The following is a 5,500-nucleotide window of genomic DNA, read 5'->3' as shown; positions in this document are numbered from 1 at the left end:
GGTTTGTGGGGGTGTGTGCAGATGGGGCTGTGGGGCCCGGCGGGTCCTGGCTGTGGTCTGACCAAAAACTCAAAATAAGATACAATCGACAGACATTCCTAACATAGACATATCATAAAACATTTACATGCTGTGAATGTCTGGCGATTGTACCTGTATCTTATTTTTAGTTTTTGTTTTGTTTCACGTTAATTTTATACGGGAGAGTGTCATAGAGAAGACTCCCTTACCCCCATCTTGATTAAAATCGCAAACGTGTGTTTCATAAAATACTTTTATTTTTCACAATCTGGCAATGCCAGACGGAATCCACATTCGCTGCGGAAAAAACTGCCTTGCAGATCAGAACATCAAGGAAGAAAACAATTATTACACCCGGCTTTTCAACAATTCACCACAATTCACACTCAACCACATCACAGATCACAGATCAGTCCCAGTGTGTGAGATCCTGCTGTTTGATCTGTGCTTGATCTTTGATCTGAAACAGTTCTAACCATTGACACATTTAGCCAATTTCTGCCTGGAATTTCCTCATCCTTAAACATTTGTTATATCTCTGCAGCAGAACATAGCAAGAGCCTGGTTCGGGTCTTAAATTGAAACTAACCCCCTTGGCTTTGAGTGTGAACAAATCTCTTATATTTCTTAATGTGTCCACTCTGCAGACAAACATATGAAAAAAAACAAAAACAGCAGGCAAAAATGTTTTTTTTTGTTGGTATTCAGAGGTCAGAATTTTCAATTCTAGGCCTGTCAGGGCCCTGGGAATGATTTGAAAACCTTGTTCTGGGTGACTACTAGCTTGGATAAAAATCTGGGACAAATTGATCAATAAGAAAAAATTCGACATCATGTTTTGAGAAGATTGGAACTGGAATTAAATTTTTAGGTCTATAATAAAAAATCATAAAAATATTGAAAATAATAAGAATAAAAAACATTAGACACTGCTAAAGAGCCTTTATCTGCTGTTATGTAATGAAGAAAACCTCAGAGTTCACTTCCAGTTTGAAAAAAAGGAGCACTGAGAAGAAACTGATAAAAAACTGATTGATTAGCCCTTCTGAGTCAATGATTGACAGCTAATAGGCAGGCGGAATGAAGCCTGAGGCTTCTAGGGGAAGTCTTACCCCCTAAGGCCTCTGAATGGCTGAAAATACAATGACTGACAGCGCTTTTTACCAATCAGATCGCCTTATTTCTCGCGGTCCTTCTTCACACATTTACTACAAAGTCAATAACGTTCAATAGCCTCCAGGTTTGGAGATAAGCTAGTCTGGGTTATTTTGGATATACATCATGCTTCAGAATAAGGTAAAAAAAATGGGATATATATACATTTTTGCTGTTTTTTGCTTTTGCGGTTTTGTTGGTAAAAAGGTATGATATTGACATGTTGTGCTGGCCGGGTGTTTTTATTGGGGTTCTGCTAGTTCTTTAATTTATTGGTTTACTGCACAATAGTGTCATATCTGTGGAATACACTTTATGGTTTTGTTGTGATGATATTGGAGAATACGTGCATATGAGAAAATGTGTGGAGCTATTTGAAAAAATCTTGCGTTTGTCTTTTAAAAAAAGAAACGACACGATCCGAAAGCTTACCTCTGTAAATATATTAATATCGAGTGGTATTAAATGCAACTTTTTTGTATAGACGTAGCCTGGCAAAGAATAATTAGCACAGGACACAAATATAATTTGGGGGTTCTTTTTTTCTAGGTGAGTATGTGGTCAGATCTGTTCTTAGTTTTAAAAAATAAAAATAAAAGAAATGACATATAACGATATTTTTATATACACAAAATACGGCGCTGGTTCTTTCACGCAGAGGGGAAAACAAAGAAAACATGTTTAGTTTGACAGTTTTTTACATTGCATCTGCCCGTTACAGAAACGCATCTACACTGAACAACAAAAAAAGAAAGAAATGACATTACAGAAATAGGCCGCTCACAGGCTGCGCAGGTCACCTCACCGAGAACTACATTACGACAATAATTAGTATAAGACTCACAATTGCGTACACTTAACAAACGGTGCTAAACATAAGTCTCTGTAAAGAATGAAGGAACAGAAAATACAAGGAGCATGTGAAACCCATTACTTACAAATCAATAAACAGATATCCCTAGCCCGAGAAGGTGTCTAAAAACTGGCTACCGCCTCAGTGTACTCCGTTAAAATCTAATACCCCTCTTGCTAATCTTGTCTCAATCCTATGAAATACCCCTTTATACTCATTTAGGGTGCAAATAGGGAAACAACACCGTATTTACCGTTACAACTCTCTGGAGTCATTTCGGGTTCTTTTTAACGGTCGCTCACTGCCTCTTAGTCCCTACTGCCCATGCGCAGAACGCTGAACTCAACTGACAGGAACCGCGAGCTAAGAGGTAGCGCCATCTAGTGGATTTGGCAGAACAGGCCGCTCTTCACCACTGGGTCACATAGATGACACTTTTCTAAAATGTCTTCAAAAATAAAAGCGATTACAATTGGCACGACTGTTGACTTTTCACGATAACTGCTAGAGTTACGAAAACACTTGTGTACGTACAAAATACATGTGGCTGTTTCCACAGCCTTCACTGTCGTTTTTAAGCCATTTGTTGACCACGCTAGAATATTCTTCTGTCCATATCTTTGGAAGGGAAACGCAGAACCAAATGCATTTTAAAGACCACGACATGTGAAAGTGTTCACAGCCTCCACATAAAACTATCACTGAGCTTATTCTCTTTTTTTAAACCTCTGTATTCTCGTCGATGCACTGTAAAAAACATCCTGTAAAATTTACGGTAAGAAATTGGCAGCTGTGGTTGCCAGAAATCTACCGTAAAAAAATGTTTTTAACATCATACCATCATTTTTTCTCCTGTTAAGAGATGCTTAGACACAAATAAGGCAACTACCACTTAATAAGAAAACTGAGGGCAGAGTAGGTGGAATTTTATTTGTCAGTTGTTTTTGTTTGCATAACATGGCCATAGCAGAGTCTTTGAAACCAAAGTTTAAAAGTAGAAACAGGTTGAAAAGGTCAAATCACCAAATAAAAAGAATCATTCAGCCTCAATCATTTAGAGATCAGCCAGAAGGAAAAGTAAGACACTCCAGAAGCAGGGTTGAGAAGCATTGCTTTAATAGACCGATCAGTAAGTATCAGTCTCTAAAGAGGAACAATCTTACTCTCTAGCTTGATGGCGAGATCAGAAGAAGCTGCTGTTTTACCATGAGAGGGTTTGGGACAGGGGAGAAGAAATAGAAGCAGCAGAGGACAGATGCATTGAAAAGCCAGGAATCAACACAATAGGTGACTGCACAAACACAAATAATGGGAATCAGTGCACTTTGGCAAAGCAGGTTAATCCCATCGATGCTCTGTTAATTAGTATTTGGTGATGCCACTTTGTCAAAGACTTAAACCAGGTGATTTCAATCATTGTATCATACTGTAGACTGCAATGTGAATTTAATCTCAAAAGGTCCAGTCACTTCATTCAGTCAATTACTTGAAAGAAGGCAGGTGTGAAACTCAAAAACTGAGCATTGATGGTATCCAACTACTTTTGAATTAGCTTAACCAAGAGCTCAGCTGGCATGGTCGTATTCCAGTACTGGGGATGAGTTTTTTCTGAGTTAAAATCTGTAGAAACTTCAGAAGAATTTTCCAGGGTTCTTCCATAGTTTAGTTCCAAATAACTGATCAAGTCTGCATATGGATATACAGTAATTAGGAATAACTCTATGTAGATCGCTATTGCACTGGGGTTCCTAGATAAGTGTGTAGATCTGATGGGCAGCATGGTGGTACAGTGATGAGCATTGCTGTCTTGCAGCACTGGGGCTCTTGGCTCACTTCCTGGTGTGCTATCTGCAACACTAAATTAAATAAAGTGGTTAGAAAATAAATGTGATCTAGTTGCTTTTATAATTTTATAGGAATACCTCCTACTGTGTCCTTCAGGTGAAGCCTGTGAGAATTGCCCTGTGCTAACTAAAGCCACGCTTGTGCCTTCTCGCTGTTTCTCCAATGGAATCAAGCCTGTGCCGCCGAACACCCAACCCAGGCCTGTCCATGACACACGGCCCTCAGAAATGTACACATTCAGAGCAATTAAAATGCTGCCCTTACAGCTCAAGACGGTTGTGGCTTTCATAAACAGTGCACTGAAGCTCGTTTCCAAACTTGTAACTTTGTTTTTGCTTACTGCCACACAGGTAGCCTCCTACTTTTATGAACATCTTTTCTGTTTTTTTGTGGGGGCTGGAGTGGAGAGTGTTGATTAAGTTAGGTTGTTGTTCAAGCTGGCATCTTTTGTGGTTTTATGTGCTTCAAAGCAGGATTGTGAACTTGGCAAGGGAGTGAACAGAGTCGACAACACTGCTCGAACTCTGTAAAGATGACAGCAGTGCTTATCATTTTTTCACTTTTCTCCACTGTGTCTCCATTTGTGTCTTGTCTGCAGGTCTGATAACTCCCCTCCTTTAGTAGCAAGACCTCGCTTGGCTGGAGTCCCCTCCAGAAGGCTGATGGCTGCTTCCAGAGTGGAGTACAGCCCCAATCAAGGTGCTGACAGCTGGAGCTGCTGGCCTGTCATTTGTTTGAATGAGTTTGCTTTTGTGTATGAGTGTGTGCTGAGAAACCAGCTTTGAGACTGGGCAAAACTGAAAGTAAGTTTCTGTGCTTTACAGTAGAGTACAGTAGAGATTGAAACTTCCTGTCTGCTGGGACTCAGAGTTAAAGAGATAAATAAGATAAAGACCTTGCCAATTATTCTTCTCAGTCAGTTCTTGCATTTGCCCTCCTTGTGTTGAGGTTGGTGTGTGTGTCAGTGTGTCTGCTACTGTGGGCTGTGGTGTTGTGAGATTGGTGAAAAGGGTGACAGTTCTGAAGGGTGTTGAGATATTTTGACCTTGTTTTGTAGGGGTGACCTCAGATGTGAGTGTAGTGGGGCAGTGGCTGACCTATTCTAATGGGCCTGGTGAGTCTGAGGAGGACAGGCTGATAGTGGTGTCCCCACCTGCTGCCAGACCCCCGGGCCGTGTGCCCCGCAGAGTTTCCAGAATCCCCACATGTGAGTCGGCTGCACCATTGGTTAAGATGTCATAATGATAATAGGGACTGGTACCAGAGTTACATGCAAAACCTCACTGGTAACAAAAACTCTCTAATGGCCTGTGAAGAGGGATTTATTACAGACTTGACACTATTCCTTTCTAACATCCCACCTTCATAACTGTACAAAACGAAAATAAACTTACCTTTTTATCCATGATACAGGATTCTCCAGGATCAGGGAAAAAAAATTGTATTACTGTATACTTGGTTCTGCTCTGTCTTTTTAAACTGCCTTACATCAAGAAAAGGCTCTTCTGCTGCTGCTGATGTGGTAAAAACATTATGTTTCTAACATTCGTTTTCTTGAATGTTTTTAGGAGTCCTTTGGTAAAAGTTTAGAGGATAGTAAGACTGGCCTTGGGGATCATTGTATTG

General features: G+C 40.2%; 1 long non-coding RNA gene across 1 annotated transcript; it reads left to right on the top strand.

Annotated features, from left to right (window-relative positions):
* Positions 1-1,232: 1,232 nt before the first annotated feature.
* On the top strand, positions 1,233-5,003 carry LOC138237853 (uncharacterized). The gene is made up of 3 exons (XR_011189164.1): positions 1,233-1,317; positions 4,473-4,573; positions 4,932-5,003. It is a non-coding gene; the product is annotated as an uncharacterized lncRNA (long non-coding RNA).
* The last annotated feature ends 497 nt before the right edge of the window (positions 5,004-5,500 follow it).

This window comes from Lepisosteus oculatus, chromosome 3 (assembly GCF_040954835.1).
Source record: "Lepisosteus oculatus isolate fLepOcu1 chromosome 3, fLepOcu1.hap2, whole genome shotgun sequence".
In the NCBI taxonomy this organism is placed as follows: Eukaryota; Metazoa; Chordata; class Actinopteri; order Semionotiformes; family Lepisosteidae; genus Lepisosteus; species Lepisosteus oculatus.
The sequence above is the reverse complement of the archived record's forward strand: the minus strand, read 5'-3'. Positions and strand labels throughout refer to the sequence as shown.